Raw genomic sequence first — 22044 nt, 5'->3', positions numbered from 1 at the left:
GGGTTTTGATCAAATCAAGGGACTTTATGCTAATGATGTTGATTTTGGCAAGATTTTTGCAGATTGTAAGTTGGGTCCTTTTGAGAGGTTTAACCTCCAAGATGGGTTTCTCTTTAAGGAAAATAAGTTGTGTATCCCTAATTGCTCTTTACATGAAGTATTTGTAAGGGAAGCACATTGTGGAGGGCTTATGGGTCACTTTGGAGTCCCAAAGACGCTAGACATACTTGCTGAAAATTTCTTTTGGCCTGGAATGAGAAAAGATGTTGAAAGAATGTGTGCACAATGTTTGGAATGTAAACAAGCTAAATCTATAGTGTTACCACATGGTCTTTACACGCCACTACCTGTTCCTACTTCACCTTGGATTGATATTTCTATGGATTTTGTGTTAGATTTGCCTAGAACAAGGTATGGTAAGGATAGTATATATGTTGTGGTAGATAGGCTCTCCAAAATAGCTCGTTTTATTCCTTGTTTAAAGACTAATGATGCTTCACATGTTGTTGATCTTTTTATAAAAAAAGTTGTCAAATTGCATGGTATACCTAGAACTATTGTTAGTGATAGGGATGCTAAGTTTTTGAGCCACTTTTGGCGTGTATTTTGGGGGAAGTTAGGCACTAAATTATTTTTTTCTACTTGTCACCCACAAACTGATGGACAAACTGAAGTAGTTAATAGAACCTTAGGAAACATGTTGAGGGTTGTTTTGAAAGGTAAATTAACTTCTTAGGAGGCTCACTTACCTATGATTGAATTTGCTTACAATAGAACAATCCATTCTTCTACAGGTATGTCTCCTTTTGAGGTTGTTTATGGTTTTAATCCTTTCATTCCCCTTGATTTATTACCATTACCTACTAATGATATTGTTAATCTTGATGGTAGGATAAAGGCTGAGATAATGAAAAAAATTCATGAACAAACAAGGCTTGCAATTGAGAAGAAAAATGAGCAAACTGCCTTGAGAAAGAATAAGGGTCGAAAACAAGTAATTTTTAAACCTGGAGATTTAGTTTGGGTTCACTTTAGAAAGGAGAGATTTCCCTTCAAAAGGAAGTCAAAGTTGCACCCTAGAGGAGATGGCCCATTTCAAGTCCTTGAAAGGATTGGAGACAATGCTTACAAGCTGGACCTACCTGGTGAGTTACAAGTAAGTGCTACATTCAATGTTGTTGACTTGTCTTTGTTTGATGTAGGATCGAATTCGGGGATGAATGCTTTTCAAGAAGAGGGGAATGATAGCATCAAGGACAAGGATAGAGTTTTGGAAGCTCCAAGGCCATTTACAAGATCTCAAGCTAAAGAGTTGCACTCTAAGGTTGCTGGACTTCAATGGAAAATAAAGAAGCTTTTAATTGTAGAGGAAGAACTCAATCCCAAAGTAGATGAATTATCCAAGTTTTACAATTATTTGGTGATCCAAATTGAAGTCCAAGAGGAGGAATATTGGGCCACCAAATCAGCCCTTGAAGTCCACCAAAGGGGCTCAAAATGAGCTTAAAAGAGGTCCAAAAGGGGGTGTTTCAAAGGGAGCCCAATTAGAGTCCAAATCAATGGCCCAAACTAGTAGTTTTAAGGTCCAAATCTGCCCCAAAGGGATTTGGCCGCCCCCCACCTAATTGTAATGACTTTTCTTACTCCTTATCAATCACCCTACCTAATTGTAATGACTTTTTATGCCTTAGTAATCACCCTACCTAATTTTAAGGACTTTTTGTGCCTTAGTACTCCTATAAATAAGGAATTCTTCTCATTCATTGAGACACTTCATTATTGATTAAGTATATCATACTTTGAGAGTTCTTTTGAACCTTTGTTACTTGTTCTTTGAAATTTATCTTTCAACCTTTACTAGTTCATAGTTCAGGGTAGTAAGATTACTTCTCTATTGTGATATCTTTGATTTCTTTGTGGTATTCTTAGATGGAGATTAATACTAGTTATTAATTATTGTCTCAAGTTACTCGTAAAGCGGTCAAGATCCGAATCTATTATTTTGATTTGCTTTTAAGTAAAGGCGTTTGATTTCTTCAATAAATTAAGACGTTGTTGCTTTGATCTTGTCAAGGCTATAGAACTTGCGTTCTTGGAAGATCTTGGAATTCTTTCCTTGAATTTTTCCATATCCTTTATTTTCTACCCTTTAATTCTAGTTTCTCAATTCCTTATTGTTATTGCTTCCGCATTTACTTTTCAAATTCTTACTCTAGTTTGGATTCTCGACCTTGTCGTTATCATTTGTTCCCTTACTTGTTAATATAATCACTTAAGTCATGATAGAAATTGATTAAAGAATTGTATAAGGTTAAATTCACTTACTTGAAAGTTTGTATGAGATACTAGACTGTAAATGAGAAACTTGTGTTTTCTTGAAAATAATTGTTATTTGTGGATCGGGCCGAGCGCCTCGGTAGTAAATAGATACATCTATGGTTCACGCCGTTCGACCCTCCGGAAGTACACAATTTAATATTATGTTGGATCGGGCTATATGACCTCGGCATAATTGTGCATGTTGATTATTTGGAACTCTCCGTGATTTATACTGCTTAAATGCCTTGAAATGTAAGTGGTTAAATGATATGACCGAAATTGAAATTTTAAATTTATGTAAGAAGTACTTATCTCTTCCCGTTATTAAACTGTCATAATTATTCATGATATCTATACTTAGCATAACACTTTAATTACATTATTATTGGCCTTAGTAAGTGTCAAGTCGACCCCTCGTCACTACTTCTTCGAGGTTAGGTGGGATACTTACTGGGTACATATTGTTTATGTACTCATTCTATGCTTTTGCACTTAATTGTACGGGAACTGAGGCTGGTGCATCTAGTTACCTGCCCGGCGCACATGCCTGATCTTGGACCGAGACTTTACGGTGAGCTGCCCCCTTCTGAGCCATTCAGTAGCATGCCAGAGTTTCTCTTTTATTTTTATCTGTCTATTCTGTTTCACACAGTAGGATAGTCATCTTTTGTATATTCTACTAGTTGCCTACAAACCTGTGACACTAGATCTTGGCACGTATTAGTAGACTTTGATTTTTGGGTTGTAATTCAATCGTTATAACTGCTTTTAGATGTTTCCGTTTGTTTGCCTTAAAAATCCGTTATTTATCAAATGCTTTAAATGTAAGTAAAGCTAAATGTTAGAATTGCTTAATAAACAAAAATGGGAAATCACTAAGTTGTTCATTATTGGCTTGTCCAGCAACGGTGCTGGACGCCATCACGGCCTGACATGGAGTTGGGTCGTGACACCCTAGGAGACGCACTTCCTAGTTTGAGTCATTCAAGTTTCACCTCTAGGAGACGCACTTCCTAGTTTGGATCATTCTAGTTTTACCCCTTGGAGACACACTTCCTAGTCTAAGTTTCTTAGTTTTACTCACAGGAGATGCACATCCTAGTCGAGTCTTTATTTGTTTTGATTGCAGGCACCCACCCGGAGAACAAGGGTATTCATTTCAAAGTTAATTTTAGTTTTAGTAGCAGGCGCCCACCTGGAGAATGAGGGAATTCATTTCAAGTTTCAAGTCAGTAACGGGCACCTACCTGGAGAACGAGGGTTAGTATTTCAGGATTTGTTTCAAGTCGGTATCAGGCGCCTACCTGGAGAATGGGAAAATTTATTTCAAGTTTCAAGTCAGTAGCAGGCGCCCACCTGGAGAATGAGGGAATTTATTTCAAGTTTCAAGTCAGTAGTAGGCGCCCACCTGGAGAATGAGGGTATTCATTTCAGAATTATTTCAATTATCAAGCCAGTAGCAAGCGCCCATCTGGAGAACGCGGGTATTCATTTCAGAGTTATTTCAAGTTTCAAGTCAGTAGCAGGCGCCCACCTGGAGAATGAAGGAATTTATTTCAAGTTTCAAGTTAGTAGTAGGCGCCCACCTTGAGAATGAGGCTATTCATTTCAGAGTTATTTCAAGTATCAAGTCAGTAGCAGGTACCCACCTGGAGAACGAAGGTATTTATTTCAGAGTTATTTCAAGTTTTAAGTCAGTAGTAGGCACCCACCTGGAGAATGAGGAAATTCATTTCAGAGTTAAATTCAAATTCAACTCAACAGTAGGAGCCCGCATGAAGAATAAGGTCAATTCAAGTTAGAAGTAGTAGAAGCTCGCCTCAAGAATGCGACTCAACAGTTCGAGATGCACAACAAGACTATAGAAGATTCAAGATAGAAGAATAGATAGGATTTTGTAGCATTCATTGTAATTTTTATTTTACTTTTATTTTGATGTAATGGCAAGGACCGCAGACCGGAACCTCGAACGGTACCTCACTTGACTCTCTCTCACCATCTCGTCATACTCCATCACTCCATTCACTTTTGAACTATACGTGACTTGATTTCCTTATTACCCGGGATATGTAGGCTGTCCAAGCCAGGACTCGGTCACATTATCCTTTCTTTTAGTTCTATTTTCTTTTAAATAAGGGTCGGGTTAAAAAATTTGTCTCGTCGGTCTTTGTCTGAAAACTCTTCGTGTTTTCAGTCAAAGAGGGGCAGCTGTAGACATGTAATTTTGACTCTCCCTAAAATTTTACACCTTTTAATGCTTAGTGTTGGTTTTAGGTGTAGTAATACTATTTTGATTATTTTTTGACCTTTTTCTTTATTTTATATTAAAATTTAAAATTACAAAAATATTTTATTCTATTTGAGTTACTTTGTATTTTATCTATCTATTTTTATCTATTTTTACTTTTGATAAGATTTTAAAAAAAAGAACACAAAAGAAAAAGGTCACAATAGCCTTCTTGTCTTTTTCAACAACAAACTTGGGCCCACACGTATTTCTTGCAACTTCCTCTCCAAGCAAAAAGAATAGATAAAGACAAGAGAGTTAAAATAATTGGGAGTGGAGATAGAGGGAACGAACAGAAAAACGAAGATAGGAACGAACATAGCAACAGAACAGAGACGAAAAAAATTCCTAAATGCCTCAACCTCTCATCCTCACTAGAGCTAGCCACCTTCTTCTGTTCTAAAACCAAAATAGCCATGTGAAGCCACCAATTTCTTCCATCAAACAACACCATGTAAATTCAGTTTTTCTGGCATTTTAATTGTTTCTCCTTCATCCAAGACCGGCCATAGCACCACCACCGTGCTACTGCTCTGCCGGTGCCGGGTTACTTCCACCACATCACAGCTCCGTCAACTTCCGCCCGGAGACCACAAAATATCCTCTGTTTTCTTTATATGCTTTCATTTTAATTTATTTTCTATTTCAAAACAAAAGTTAAAAAATAAATTAGAGGTTCAGAGGCGAGGTTCGTCGAGGTTTCATCAGCGGGGTCTCAGGTTCGAGGTGTCTATTTCGCGGTCAAGTTTGAAGTTCAGAGTTTGATTTTTCTGTAATCAAAGGAAATCGGTTCATTATTAATCAAATTTCAAAGAGCATTTTGGCTTCCACTTGAGGTCCACTCTCTTCTTTGTTCTTTACTTAACTGAAATTGTCTTATGTGGGTGATCTATATGTTTGTTTGCCTAACATGCTTTAATCATTATTATGTGAATGACTTGCAAGTTTATTTAGAGATCTATTTGAGTTGATTAATTTTGATTGAATATATAATTGTACATGTTGAATCCCTGTTTTACAAATCTATGTTGACATGTGAAAGAGAAAGATAAATTGATTTAGCAAGTGAATGAGTTTAGACAAAAGGCTTCAATAAATGGGTTGCTGGACGAGAATTTTAAGTAGGGGTTGGATTAATTTTGTTTGCTTGATAGTTCTTGTTTGGACTGATAACAAGTTGAATGTGACAAAGCTCGATGACATAGGCCGTGAGGGGGTAATCTCTTAAAATCAGATGTGTGTCTTGCTTCTAAATTGAACGTTAGACTTAATGAACTTTGCATTTGGTTCTGCTTTATTAATTTAATCGTTAGGAGTATTTTTAGGCCGACCACACTTGGGTAGGCAAACCTTAGGTTTTTATTTTATTTTTTATTCGAGGTGAGAGGTCGTTCCCTTTAGTTTATATTCAGGGGAATGCCCCGTGAATTTTATATATATATTTTATTCGGGGTATGCCCCGTAGTGAATGTAATTGGAGGCCGTGACAGACATCGTGAAGTGAGCATAGTATAGACTTTTAGTATTTTCAGTCTTATTTTATTTTATTTTTTTAGGTGGGGACAACCTCGAGCCTCTTGTGTGTTTATTTTTCTTTCGTGTGTTTTTGCCTCAATTAGAATATTCTTAAAAGCAATTTGATTAAGTATGAAACCGTACTAGTTACGGGACTCGGGGAATGCCTAACACTTTCTCCCCGAGTCAAATGAACCCCTTATCTAGAATCTCTGGTGCAAACTGGTTTAGAGTCAAATATGTTTTTAAGGAAAAATTACTTTTAAATGGTGACTTGGCACACCGAGATTATATGCCAAGTGGCGACTCTGAGAAAATTCCTTTTAAATCAGTGTTTTGTAAGTTTCTAATTGAAAACCCTTTCGAGCTTTACAAATTACTCTTCTTTTTTAAAGAGGTTTAGTGAGGTAAAAAAAGGGTGTGACAGTCATCAACCGACGAACCCAAGTTAGCCAGAGTATTGGCTTCGCTATTTTGATCCCGGGGCACGTGCTGTAGGGTCCATTCCTTGAATCGATGTAGCATTACCTGTAGTTTATCCAAGTATCTTCGCATTCGTTCCTCTTTTACTTTGAATGTCCCGTTGACTTGATTCACCACGAGGAGGGAATCGCATTTAGCTTCGATCACTTCGGCCCCCAGGCTTTTAGCCAATTCGAGACCTGCAATCATGGCCTCTTACTCGACCTCATTGTTAGTCAATTTCACAGTTCTAATAGATTGTCTAACTCCGTTACCCGTGGGCGTCTTCAATACGATGCCGAGTCCGGACCCCTTTGCGTTCGAGACACCGTCCGTAAAGAGGGTCCAGATTCCCGAAGAGGTCCTCGAGGTTAACAACAATTCCTTTTCAACTTCGGGTATTAAGGCCGGTGTGAAGTTGGCCACGAAGTCTGCCAAAATTTGAGATTAGATGGCGGTTCGGGGTCGATATTCAATATCGTACCCAATAATTTCCACGGCCCATTTGGCCAATCGTCCTGAGAGCTCGGGTTTTTGCATTATGTTCCTCAATGGGTAAGTAGTCACGACACATATGGGATGGCATTGAAAATAGGGCCTTAACTTCCTGGAGGCGCTTAGCAAAGCGAGCGCCAATTTCTCTAGGTGAGGATACCTCATTTCGGCCTCGCCTAGAGTCCTGCTGACATAATAAATAGGAAATTATATACCTTCTTCTTCCTGGACTAGGACTCCCAGGTACAACTACTCATCTTCCTTTGGAGTGTGAAGCAAAGGTGGATTCGAAAGGTACTATTTGAGTTCTTCCAAAGCTTGTTGGCACTCCGAGGTCCACGAGAAGTTATTCTTCCTCTTCAATAACGAGAAGAACCGATGGCTCTTATCGGAGGAACTTAAAATAAACTGACCCAAGGTGGCTATGCACCCAGTTAGCCTTTAGACGACCTTGATATTGTCCACCATGGTGATGTCTTCTATGGCCTGGATCTTATCGGGATTAATCTCGATCCCGTGGTTGGACACCATGAATCCGAGGAATTTCCCCGACCCGACTCTGAATTCGCATTTCTCCGGGTTCAACTTCATTTTTTTTCCTTCAATCTGTTGAAGGTTTCCTGCAAATATTCCAAATGGTCCTCTGCTCGCAGGGACTTAACGAACATGTCGTTAATGTAATCCTCCACTGATTTTCCTATTTGTTCTTTGAACATCCGATTTACTAGGCGTTGGTAAGTGGCACCGACATTTTTTAGCCTGAATGGCATTACGTTATAACAATAGGTTCCGTATTTAGTGATGAAGGAAGTCTTTTCTTGATCGCCCAGGTCCATCCGAATCTGGTTGTACCCGGAATAGGTGACGAGAAAGCAGAGTATCTCGTGGCCGGCCATCGCATCGATCATGCGATCGATTTTAGGTAAAGGAAAAGAGTCCTTAGGGCATGCCTTGTTTAAGTCTTTATAGTCTATGCACATCCTTAATTTATTTCCCTTTTTAGGTACTACCACTACGTTTGCTAACCAATCCGGGTACTTAACTTCCCGATGGAACCTATTTTAAGGAATTTGGATACCTCGTCTTTGATGAATGCTTGCTTGACTTTAGATTGAGGCCTCCTCTTTTGTTTAACCGAGTGGAACTTCAGATCCAAGCTTAGCTTGTGGGTATTTATTTTCGGCAGGATCCCCGTCATGTCAAACGAAATAATCTATGTTAGCGATAAGGAATTCAATGAGTTTTTTCCTGAGCCCGGGAGTTAGCCCCGTGTCCAGGTATACATTTCGATCGGACAGGTGCTCGATCAATCTGACTTGCTCCAGCTCCTCGACCGTTGACTTGGTGGCACCAGAATCATCAGGGGCTATGAAAGACCCAGGGACTCTATAATCGTTGCCCTCGCCTGTCTCGTGCCTTTCTGGTTCGGTCAGGGCTGGTGTCGGTGATTGCTATTTAGTTTCTTCTTTGGTGACCGAACTCAAGTTCTTTGATGTCGAGAGTGTGGATATCAAGACCACCTCCTCGACTGCAAACATTTATTTTGCTACTGGTTGCTCCCCGTAAACTGTTTTGATTCCTCCCGATTTGGGGAATTTCAATGCCTGATGTAGCGTCGAGGGTATTGCCTTATGTTGTGAATCCATGGCCTCCCGAATAGAGCATTGTATCTCATATCTCCTTCGATCACGTAGAACTTTGTTTCCTGAACGGTTTCGGCGGTGTTTACCGGCAGGGTTATCTCCCCTTTAGTGGTCTCGCATGCCATGTTAAATCCGTTTAAAACTCGAACTGCGGGCACTATTTGGTCTTGCAGACCTAGCTGTTCCACGACCCTCAATCTTATGATATTAGCCGAGTTACTTGGATCAATTAACACACGCTTAACTCGAGATTTATTTATGAGTATAGATATTACTAATGTATCATTGTGTGGCTATACGGTTCCTTCAGCGTCCTCATCTTTGAAAGATACGGTTCCCTCATGTACGTAATCTTGAGTCCATTTTTCCCTTGTAATGGACACTTTAGTGCGTTTTAACATCGGCCCTTGGGGGACTTTAACTCCTTAGATGATTATGATAATGATGTGCTGAGGTTCCTCTTGCTCGATCTGCTTATTGGAGTCCCTATTCCTAAAGTGATTTTTGGCTCGATCACTCAGAAACGCTCGGAGGTGTCCGTTATTGAATAACTGGGCTACTTCTTCTCTCAGTTGCCGGAAGTCTTCGGTTTTGTGGTCGTGAGTGCCATGATATTTACATATTAGGTTGGTTCCCTTTGGGCAGGATCAAATTACTATGATTGAGGCCACTTAGTATATTTGATTCGTCCGATGGCTGATATGATGCCGACAAAATCGACGTTGAAGTTGTACACTAATAACCTTGGTGCTTCCTTGGACCCGATGGGTCTGTCAAAACCGTTTTTCCTCATGAGTCCCCGATTATTATGACCTTGATCGCTTCTTCTTTCAATCTTTGCAGGGTTGCGTCCGGACCCATTACTCCTTCGATCTCCATTGTATGGTTGATATTGATCTCTGTTCGATCATGGTTCATGATCAATGGCTTTTTTGGATCTATCACTAGTCCTGACGGGATAAACGGATCCGGAAGGGGTCGTGAGCTGATCGTCTTCGACATTGATTTTTGATTGGTACCTATTATGGATGTTGGCCTTAGTTACCGCCAGGTATTCTATCAAATTTTTCTTCAACTATTGAGAAGCCAATGAGCTTTAGGAGTTGAGTTCTTGGGTGAATGCCTGAACGTCCCAATCGTCCACGACCGGGGGCAGATCTATCCATTCCATTTGAAACCTTGATACAAATTCCCTGAGCATTTTGTTAGCTCTTTTTCTCACCTTGAAAAGGTCTGACTTCCTGGTCTCGACCTTGATGTCCCCAGCGTGCGCTTTTACAAAGGCATCTGCAAGCATAGCAAACGAGTCAATAGATTTAGGGGGTAAGTTGTGATACCATATCATAGCTCCTTTTGACAAGGTCTCTCCGAACTTCTTCAACAGAACGGATTCGATTTCATCATCTTCCTAGACATTCCTAATGTTTTGTACTTCAATACCACACAAAAAGGGGGTGTTTTGTGTGATGTCCAATTTTTTGCGTGTACAGATTATAGGACCTGGTTCTTCTATGTGTTCCTTATATTACTGTTGTGGAATAGTAAATACGGAGTGTAAAGAACACAAGTATTTTACGTGGAAAACACCTGGCTCAAAATGTGAAAAAACCACGACCCACTACTCAGTAGGATTTTCCCCAACACTTCACTAAATCACTGAGCCAAAACAGCATTTACAAAATGCTTTATAAACCTAAGGATTACCTCTAATCCCCTTGTGGCAACCAACAACTAGCTGTTGCGACAACTTCAAGTTACCTCTAACTTGAATACAACACTCAGAGTACCTAGTACAATTGCTTTTAGATAAAGCTAAAAGGTACAATTTGAAACACCTACTACAATGAAACTAGAGTAAAAGATAGATACTTGGAACTCGTTCTTCTATCTAGTTTATGTAGCTTCAGGTTCGCACACTAGAATCACACAAGAATTGTTACAAAATGCCTTGCTATTTTGCTCTCAACTCACGTTTAACTTTAGCGTTTGTATGTATCTGGAAAATGAGAACATCCTGCAATTTATAAAGTTAGTACAATAGGAAATAACTAGAGTTCTAATGCTATACTCTTCCATAGTGGAAGAGTTCTAGTTATCTTAAACTTCTAACTCCTCCCTTATCTAGGATAGAGTTCTCTCGAGTAAGAAGTCCTTCTCCTTATCAATTATGCAACCTTTTTGTTCAGGAGATATCAGATATAATCACTTAAGCTTATCTCCTTCACGTGCATGCCTTGTGCCCGAATTCTGCCTGTGTTTGTGTACACTGTGTATGGACCTGGTTCATGCTTGAGTTTCTTTGTTAATCATCAAAACAAACTTCACTTGGGCCAACAAATTCCCTATTTTTTATGATGACAAACTCTCTGTTTTTCATAAGTATAAGCCTCGTTACAACTCAGCTCAACATCAACACAATGTTAGAACACTTTCTATTTTTAAGTCACTAATCATCAAGGACCAGGTTCATTAGGTTATAAATATCACAGTCCAAAGTAAAAAGTGTAACCTATCTTCCCCCTTTTGGCATCATTGAAAAGTTGCATAATTACGTTAGTTAACCAAATTTTACTAGATGTTACTCATGGCCACTGAGGCTACCTCAAATACAATCATAGAGTCAAGCATCATATATCAATCTAATGATATTAGCTATCTAATAAGCATCAACAAATAATTAGAGCACAAAAATAGTTGATTAACAATGATACTAGTCATCCACAAAGCATAAAGAAAAAAGAAAAATAAAGATATTGGATCATGAGCAAAAAGAACAAAAAGAAATTCCATCTGGGTCACTGGTTTGTCTAACTAGGCTAGGAAGGTTTCAAGACTGGGAAGGACCAGCTTCTTTGTTTCTGGCCTGAAGTAGCTTTAACATATCATGAAGAATGCCTTCATTCTTCTCATTCTCCTTTGCAAGCTCATCCCTGATAGCATCCCTCTCAGTTTCTACTTCAGCCAGCCTCTTCTTCATCCTCTCAATCTCAGCATCCTTAACTCCACTCTCTTGCACCAAAGCTCGCACTTTGCTATTTATAGGTACCTTCTTGGATGAACCAGGTTCTTTGGGAGTAGTGTGGACTTCATAGTCACATCCAGTCAAAGTGTTTTCCCCAAAGTGATCCTTGCTATTACCAACTTCCCATTTCTTAAGAGGTACCTTGAAGTGAGCAAGTACAACCGTGAGAATGAAACCACAGGATATGACATGTGTTTTGGTGCAGTTAGAACCCTATCAAGAAGTTGGATGATAAACCCATGCCAATTGATTTGCCTCCCACTATCCAGACATTCCATAAGGACCGGGTCCATGAATGTGGTAATGTGCCTTCTTTCTTGCCTGGACAGCACAACCTTGTTAACAAATTCAAACAACACTTTATGGGGTGGCTTCATCTCACTTTTATATACAGCCTTGGCCTCTAGCTCTAACTCATTGTTAGCAAACTTCCTTGTAATGGCAAGGGAGGTAGGGAGGTTCTCTAGGCTTGGCCATTTGAGCTTTTTGTAATCATTGTACCCTTCAGCAGGTACACCCAGAATCTCTCCCAATTCTTTGTCGTCGAAGCTCACAGTCACTCCCTTCACCACACTGGTGACTCTGCCATTTTTTATCTCACAATTTTCCATGAACTCCACAATCTCAGTTCTGACAAGCTTTCCATCCATCTAAAGGACAATGTCCTTCCAACCCTGCAATTGTAGTTTTTCCAGCAGCAGCATCATGTCTTCCTCCTCCAAGTCCCTGAGGAGTCTACCTTTCAAGATTGTTTTTTTCTCAAACATAACCATCTTGTCCTTTTTTGCATTAGATTCTTCTTCTTTTTCACTCTCTTCTTCCTCCACTACTTTCACTTTTCTAGACTTCAAGGCAGACCTCATTCTTTTTGCCAAGGTAGAAGGTTCTGCTGACTTTGTTTTCAAATGAGACTTCTTTTTGGAAGTCTTGATTTTCTTTGCTTTTGGAGTCACAACCTGCACCTCTTCTGCCTTCTATTCATCATGAAGGACCATGTCCATCTCCTCAATTTAAAGTGCTTCAATAGGCTCAAACACTTTCTTCGTTCCCTTTACAACAACTTTTCTTTTACTCTCTTTTAGGGCTTTTTCCAGTTATGCCTCACTCTGCTTCTTCTGACTCCTTGTAACTCTTCCTCTTGTAGGAGGAGTCTTTACATGGATAGAAGAGGCAACCTTTCTCTTCTTATTTGCCCTAGCAGTTCCAAGGATTTTAACTCCTGAACTCTTCTTCCTTTTTGGATTATAGCTGTGAGACACACGTTTCAGTAGATCTTCAAGGGGTTCATGTACTGATGGAACAAGTTCTTGAACATTCTTCCCAAATCTAACCAACCCCTCAGCAGCTTCTCCAGACCCACTTCCCCCTTTTCTCTCATTTTTTCTTCTTCTCCAGCAGATTCCTCATTCCATACTACCATAGCTCATGTTTCTTCAACCAAACCAATAGGAGTGGGTGAAGATTCAGCCACTCCTTTTTCCATTCTCCTCACATCGCCTTGAGCACCCTCACTCTCATTTTCTTTTTTCTTTTTATTTTTACAACCCAATTTCCTAGACTCAGTTGTTTCAACCCCAGCCATAGTTCCTACCAAAACAAATCTATTTTCCAGATTTTCAGCAACCTTAGAGATAGTCTCAGATATAATTTTTGGACCATATGTTACCTGCTCTTTTTTAGATGAAACAGTTTCTTCCCCCTCAGTTGCAGATTTGAAAGAATCTTCAGATTTTTGGAGTTTATCTGTCTGACTTGCCTTCAGTTGATCATTGATTTTTTTGATTTATTCTTATCCATCACTACTTTGCGAGCAAGCATCTTGAATATTCCTTTCTTAGAGATAGGTGTGGTTAAGGGTGTGGTTGAAGAAGTGGGTGTGGATTCTTTGGGTGGTGATGAGGGATTTTCAGAGATGTTAGCCATTGATGGTTAGAGGATGAGAAAAGATGATTGGTTGTGTTTAGAAGATGAGAGAAGATAGAGAGAATTATTTGGCGGTTGTAAATTAGAAGTGAAGAAGCGACTAAGGCCAAATCAATGTAAAGAGGGATAACTTGATTGGGCAATGACAACTTTTTCAGAAGCTAAGGAGTCTAATCAAACTGGGAGTCAATTTGAAAAGATGTTGAGGACTCTCCCTAGAATCTAGGCACTTATTGCATTTTGGGACTCTCTTTGGGTGAAACTGGTTCATTTCATAACGGAAAAGATCAAGGAAGTTAAGATTAAATGGGATTCTCCTTTTGATCATGATCCAAATATAATTATTCCAAAATATGCAGTGGAGAGTACGTACCATGTAATCTTAATGAACCAGGTTCTTCACTGAGAAATCTTTTGTGTAAGTCTGAATTTTCCATAAAAATAAAGATAATATCATTAGAGATTAATGAGATATTTTAGCACATGACACAAGAGTGTACTGATGAAAGTATGAGACTGAGCAAAATCTAATCTAATTATGTACAAAATTCACATATTTTCTAACCAATTTTGAGTTAGAACTGGTTCCTTTTAGGTGATCTTAATCATCCCTAATTCTAACATATTCCTTTCACATCTTTTGTGAAGATGTCAGCTATTTGCTTGTCAGTAGCATAAAATTCCATAGTGATCAAACCCTTTTCATAGTTGTCCCTTAAAAAGTGATGCCTAACATCTATGTGCTTAGTTCTTTTGTGATGAACCGGGTTCTTGGTCATACTAATTGCACTAGTGTTATTACAAAAGATAGGGACACAACCTACATCAATTCCAAAATCCATTAATTGCTGTTTAATCCACAATAATTGAGCACAACATGAAGCAACAACAACATACACAGCTTGGGCAGTAGATAAGGCCACATAATTTTGCTTTTTGGTGGCCCAAGATACAAGACATGAGCCAAGAAAGTGTGCCATACCTGAGGTGCTCTTTCTATCCACAAGAAAACCTGCATAATCAGCATCAGCATATCCCACTAGGTTAAAATTACTACCGTTTAGATACCATAGACAAAGGTCAGTGGTGCCTTTTAGGTATCTCAAGATCCTCTTGACAACAGTCAAGTGAGACTCCTTTGGATTTGCCTGAAATCTAGCACAAAGGCCTATACTGAAAATAATATTAGGTTTGATAGTAGTGAGATATAACAAAGAGCCAATCATTCCCCTATACAGCTTCTGATCAACAAATGAACCAGTTTCATCTACGTCCAATTTTGTGGATGTTGCTATAGGAGTGTCAATTTCTTTGGAATCTTCTATTTTAAACCTTTTAAACAACTATTTTACATACTTCTGCTGATGGATCATAGTTCCATTTGAATTTTGTTTAATTTGTAAGACTAAAAAAAATAAGCTCACCCATCATACTCATTTCAAATTCACTCCCCATTAGTTTAGCAAATTCTTTACTTAACTTATCAGTAGTTGCTCCAAAGGTTATATCATCAACATATATCTGAACTACCAAGAGATCTTTACCTTTTTCTTTCAAGAATAAAGTGTCATGACCCAATTTCACCTATAGGTCGTGATGGCATCGGACACCGCTGTCAGACAAGCCAACAATAAATACTAAATAAATTCTCATTTTAATATTTTTGAAGTCATAGTTGTTCCCCTCAATTAAATAGCAGAAGATGACATTTACCAAATACGTACTAACATCTTTAAAAATTTTCAATACAGTGCAACCCATAATCATCCCAAAACCCGGTGTCACAAGTGCATGAGCATTTACTAGGGAATTAAAATAAAATACAGCATCTGTCTAGAATACAAATTAGACAGAAAAATATAATAACTCTGAAGGAGACTCTATTAGTTGCGGATCGTAATATAGAATGCAGCTCACCTATGTCCCCACAATTATTAACCACACCTCTGCGCCCACAAGGCCGCTATACATATATGTACCTGCATAATATAATGTGCAGCAAGTGCAGTATGAGTACAAAAATAACGTGTACCCAGTAAGTATCAAGCCTAATCTCGAAGAGGTAGAGACGAGATGGCCGACTATGACACTCACTATGGGTCAATAATATTAAATAATCATGAAAATAGAAATATTTATATCAACGTGATTCACAGAGTTAACAATAATTTTATTGTACCAGCAGAGGTAATTAAATTCCTTCAATTCCAATAATTCTCAATATATTAATTAAATTCCTTCAATTCAAATAATTTCTAATCTATTAATTAAATCCTTCAATTTCAATAAAAATTCCAATTTATCAAATAGCTTACAAGCTGCAATTCAATTTCAATAAATTTCCAATTTATCAAATAGCTTTACAAGTTGCAATTCAATTTCAATAAATTTTCAATTTATCAAATAGCTTTACAAGCTATAATAAACTGTCCAAGTATCGTGTAATTATTATTATTATTAAGCACGATTTCTGTCGAGGTCGTACGACTCGATCCAGAGTTTCGTGTACACTACCGAGGGACGTGCGGCACGATCCATAGATGCATCTATCCTGCCGAGGCATTCGGCCTGCCCCACAAGAAAGGAGGACATTTTTTTATGTACCTCCGGAAGGAGAGTATATTCATTATAAGATAAATTCGGGAGGATGAACAATTTCTTTAAACAGTCAATTAATTTAAACAGAAAATTAAGCATATGAAATTTTCATCTTTATTATATTTCCTAACAATTCACAATTTATATATAAAATAATTCAATTAAATAAAGAATATAATTTACACAAGTAATTCATGCTTTGTGTCCTAAACTACCCGGACTTTAGCATTAATAGTAGCTATGCACGGACTCTCGTCACCTCGTGCGTACGTATCCCCCACAATTAACAACCATTACTAATTTAATCACCTATGGGATAATTTCCCCCTCACAAGATTAGACAAGAGACTTACCTCGCTCCGAAGTTCCATAGCCGGCTCCCAAGCTTTTCAAATAACTCGACCGATGCCCAACGCTCCAAAACTCGCTTTCGCTTTATTAACATTCACAAGCTTTTAATCCTCCTCCGACATCGTAACATTGAGTAAAATACTCATACGCCACCAAGAAATTGATATCTACAATTACAATCCCAATTACAATCAAAGTATGACTCAAAAATATTTATCAATATCTATTTATGGCTCTCAAGTTGGCTACAAGCCTCCAGCTCAAATCGTCTAATAGGCTCACTTACTATCACATTCAACTCCACTCTTATCATTCAATACCCATTTGAAGTCATCAATGATACTACATTAATTCTCCAACACCGCCAAATTACTATTCATCGTCTTTCTTAACCAACATTTTCAAAACATTCAATTTGGTGATTACTTAGTTGAATACTTTCAACTAAGCTAGAATATGATTCCATAAGTTCATTGCATCCTTTAATTTCATTTCTAAGAACACTATTTATCTTTCCCTCATTTTCTCAAGAACACTATTCATGCCATGAACTAGAGTTTATGACATCAATTATCCAACCATAACAACTTGAAACAACTATTAGAATTACTCTTACTGACTCATAAGAAATGAGCTTGAAATTTCAACCATCCCCGCAAGTCATAAATCATTAAAAACATATTCGGGGAGTTTTATTTAGGGAAACAGGGTTCTAAAAGTCGAAACGACCGGTTGGGTCGTTACATAAAGTATTGTCAATTTTACCTCTCTTGTAGCCATGCTCAAGCAAGAATTTTGATAATCTTTCATACCATGCTCTTGGAATTTGCTTGAGCCCATAAAGTTCCTTGTCAAGCTTGTACACATGATCAGGACATTCCTTACTTTCAAATCCCAGAGTTTGCTTGACAAACACTTCCTCCTTTAGATAGCCATTGAGGAAGGCACTCTTGATATCCATCTGATGGAGAGTGAATTCCATATAAGCAGCAAAGGCTATAAGGAGTCTAATTGCTTCCAATCTTGCAACTGGAGGAAAGGTCTCATCATAGTCTATGCCCCCCTCTTGACTATATCCCCGAACCACCAATCTTGCTTTGTTTCTTGTAACTGCTCCATCTTCATCAAGTTTGTTTCTGAAGATCCATTTTGTGCCAATTACTGATCTGTCCTTGGGTCTTGGTACCAGATGCCAAACTTGACTTCTTTCAAATTGGTTGAGTTCATCTTTATTGCATTCACCCAGTATGCATCCTACAAAGCCTCAACAATATTTTTAGGTTCAATAAGAGATAAAAAAGCATCAAAGGCACAAAGATTCTTCAAGGAAGATCTGGTTTTGATTCCAGAGGTTGGATCAGAAATTATGTTCTCAATGGGATGAGAACTTTTATACTTGTAAGGTTACACAACCAGCTGGTTTCCCCTAAATGTTCCTTCAATATTTTGTTGTTGAGGAACCGGTTCATGGACAGGTTCCCTCGAGGTTTGAGGATCAGTTCCTCTTTGTTCAATTCCCCCTGTCAAGTTGCCCTGGGTGAAAGGACTTACTCCATTACTTGTTCCTTCCTCTGGTGCAACTTCAGTTTGGGTTGTGGTTTCATTTGAGTTTCTTACCAGCCCAATTGCTTCATCATCATGTTCCTACCTCTCAAAAAGAATGTTAGTTTAGTCAAAAACCACATGTACACTTTCTTCTACACACATAGTTCTTTTGTTATAAATCTTATAAGCTTTACTATGTGAAAAATATCCCAAGAATACTCCCTCATCACTTATGCGATCAAACTTACCTAGGGAGTCTTTACCATTATTGTGCGCAAAGCACTTGCATCCAAATGCCCTAAGATGGGATATATTTGGCTTTCTACCTTTAAGTAACTCATAGGGAGTCTTCTCAATAAGAGGTCTAGTCATGCACCTATTTATGATGTAGCATGTAGTGTTCACAGCTTCTGCCCAGAAACTATGGGCAGTTTACTAGAAAGAAGCATAGTCCTAGCCATTTCTTCCAATGTCCTATTCTTTCTTTCAACTACTCCATTTTGTTGGGGAGTCCTAGGAGCAGAAAATTTATGATTTATGCATGCTCATCATAAAATTCAGCAAATTTAGCATTCTCAAATTTAGTACCATGCTCAGGCCTAATTGATGCAAGTTGATTACCTAGTTGTTTCTATGTTTTTCTAACAAAAAAAGTGAACATGTCAAATGCTTCATCTTTAGATGTTAAAAACAATGTCCAAGTAAACATAGAGTAATCATCAACATGCACCATAACATATCTCTTACCACCTTTGCTCAATGTTCTCATTGGTCCACAAAGATCCATATGGACCAGTTCCATCGTCCTGGTGGTGCTTACCACTTTCTTGCTTTTGAAAGAGTATCTTACCTGGTCCCCCTTGCATAATCCTTACAAACTTTATCTTCCTTGAATTTAATGTTAGGCAGCCTTATCACCAAGTCTTTGGAGACTAGTTTATTGAGTTGACTTAGACTGGCATGTCCAAGTCTCTTGTGCCAAAGGAGGGGATCATTATCCAACACACTTAAGCAAGTAAGTTCATTATATGAAAGTGTGGACAGATCCACAACATATATGTTGTTCACTCTTTTTTCCTGCAAAACTATCTAGTTAGTGGTAAGATTAATCACAAAGCATTTTGTAGAGGTGAATGCTATCATGTTACCTCTATCACACAATTGTGATACACTTATTAGACTGTACTTCATGTCCTTCTATCAAGTAGACATTCTCAATAGAGTAAGAATCAGTCTAACCTACCTTTCCAACCCCAATGATCTCACCTTTCTTTCTATTTCCAAAGGAGACATTACCTCCTTTAAGGTCCTCAAGTGAAAGGAACTGGTTCTTGCTTCCTGTCATGTGCTTTGAGTAGCCACTATCCATGTACCATATTTGGCTGCTCCCCTTCACTTGGACCTGCAAAAGGAAATCAGGGGTTAGTCTTAGGATCCCAAACTAGTTTGGGTCCCTTTCTATAGGCTTAAGGATGAATCAAATTCTTTTTAGCCCAACTTGGTAGCCTATTCTTCCCTTGAACAAATTCTTTGTTCTTTTGACTTGCCTTTTATTTTCTAGTGCATTCACTTTTATAGTGACTTGTTTTACCACAGTGTGTGCAAATCTTGTTCTCAGGAAGTGTGAGGTACTTGCTTTTGGGATCCCACTTAGGTACCGAGTTCCTAAAGCCATGTCATATTCTGTTGCTACTATGGTGTTCCTGTAGCCATGAAAGTGCATCAGAGGACCTGTTCCATTTACAGGTTCTGTCTAGCTCATGCTTGACCTTGCTTAGATCCTCCTTTAGAATTCTTACCTGTTCATCTCTCTTATACAACACATCCTTCATTTTCCCTATATTTTCTTCTAAAGTGAGTTGTATGTGATCGGCTGTATTTTTGCTTCTTCCTAGTTTCAATTTTAGTTTATCAGATCTAAGCTATAGGATAGTTGACTCAAGTGCATGAACCTGTTTCTTTAACACAGTATTTTCACTTACAGTTTCACAAACCCTAAGTTCCAGATTTTTGAACTTAGCCTTCAAAATCACACATTCTTTAGACAACTGTTCCTTTTCATTATTTACATCCTCAGATTCATCAATTAGCTCCAGTAGTAACTCAGATAACCTTTATTTAGACAAAAATTTAATCTTGTTTCTGAGATGAATGACACTTACCTCAGTTTCTTCATCAGATTCTCCAATGGCCATAAGTACTCGTTCATCCTCATCATCATCATCTAAGCTATCATTAGAGCTTTCTCTCCAAGCAGTGACCATGGCCTTGGTTGATCCTTTGTTGTTGCTTTTCTTTGGTTAAACTTGTTCCTTCTTCATGTTCCTTCATTTAGCTCTTTCCTTCTTCCATTCAATTTCCCATAGAGGACAGTTGATCATGTGGTGATCAGTCTTTCCACACTTGTAGCAGCCATTATTGGTTTGCTTCTCATGAGTTTTTGACTTGTTATAGCTTTCACTTTTTGAAGAACCCTTTCCTCTCCTCATGTACTTCTTAAAGTCCTTGGTGATCATAGCCATTTTATCATCTTCCAGATCAGAACCTTCAATGATTCTGAGTGCCAAGCTTCTATCCTTCTTAGGTACATCCATCTTCATGGTTTGTATCCTAAGTTCATAGGTAGTGACATTTCCAATTAATTCATCTAGTGAGAGAGTGGCAATATTCTTTGATTCTTGGATGACATTGATTTTGCTCACCCAAGTGATAGGCAAAACCCTAGTCAGTATCTTCTCGACTCTATCTTCTTCAGGAATAATCCTTCCAAGAGATTTTAGCTCATTTGTCAGTGTAGTAAACCTTGTGTACATCTCTTGAATGGTTTCTCCTTTCTTCATGGCAAAGTTCTCATACTGAGAGTACAGTAGAGTTCCTCTGGATCTCTTTACCTGAGGTGTTCCTTCGTGAGCCACTTGCAGTATGTCCCAAATTTCTTTAGCACTGGTACAACTTTGGATTCTGCTGTACTCATCTGGTCCAAGTCCACAAACAAGCCATTTCTTGGCTTTAACATTCTTCTCCCACTTCTTCAAGTCCTCAGCAGTGCAATCCGCTCTTGTCTTTGGCACATCTACTCCTTTAGCATTTTTCTTCAAGGTATCCGGTGGACTATCGGTGACAATGTCCCATAGCTCATAGTCCTCTCCTATAATGTGATCTCTCATCTTGTTTTTCCACCAAGAGTAGTACTGGCCATTAAAGAGTGGTGGCCTCGCAGTGGATTTCCCTTTTCAGTTTCCAGGTAGTGCACTCATGTTAATCTTCTCCTAAGGTGTAAGCCACTTCAAGGATAACCTACTCTGATACCAATTAATATTTTATACTTCAATACCACACAAGAGGGGGAGTGATTTGTGTGGTGTCCAATTTTTTGCATGCACAGATTATAGAAGGACTTGGTTCGTCTATTTGTTCCTTATACTACTATTGCGGAATAGTAAATACGGAAAGTAAAGAACACAAGTATTTTACGTAGAAAATACCTGGCTCAAAAGGTGAAAAAACCACGACCTACTACTCAGTAGGATTTTCTCCAACACTTCACTAAATCACTAAGCCAAAATAACATTTACAAAACTCTTTGTAAACCTAAGGATTACCTCTAATCCCTTTGTGGCAACCAGTCTCTAGCTATTGCGACAACTTCAAGTTACTTCTAACTTGACTATAACACTCAAAATACCTAGTACAATTACTTCTAGATAAAGCTGAAAGGTACAATTTGAAACACCTACTACAATGAAACTAGAGTAAAAGACAGACACTTGGAACTGGTTCTTCTATCTGGTCCATGTAGCTTCAGGTTCGCACACTTGAATCACACAAGAATTGTTTTCAAAATGCCATGCTATTTTTCACTCAACTCACGTTTAACTTTAGCG

The sequence above is a fragment of the Nicotiana tabacum genome, chromosome 19, assembly GCF_000715075.1.
Source record: "Nicotiana tabacum cultivar K326 chromosome 19, ASM71507v2, whole genome shotgun sequence".
NCBI lineage: Eukaryota > Viridiplantae > Streptophyta > Magnoliopsida > Solanales > Solanaceae > Nicotiana > Nicotiana tabacum.
This window is presented reverse-complemented; position numbering follows the sequence as displayed.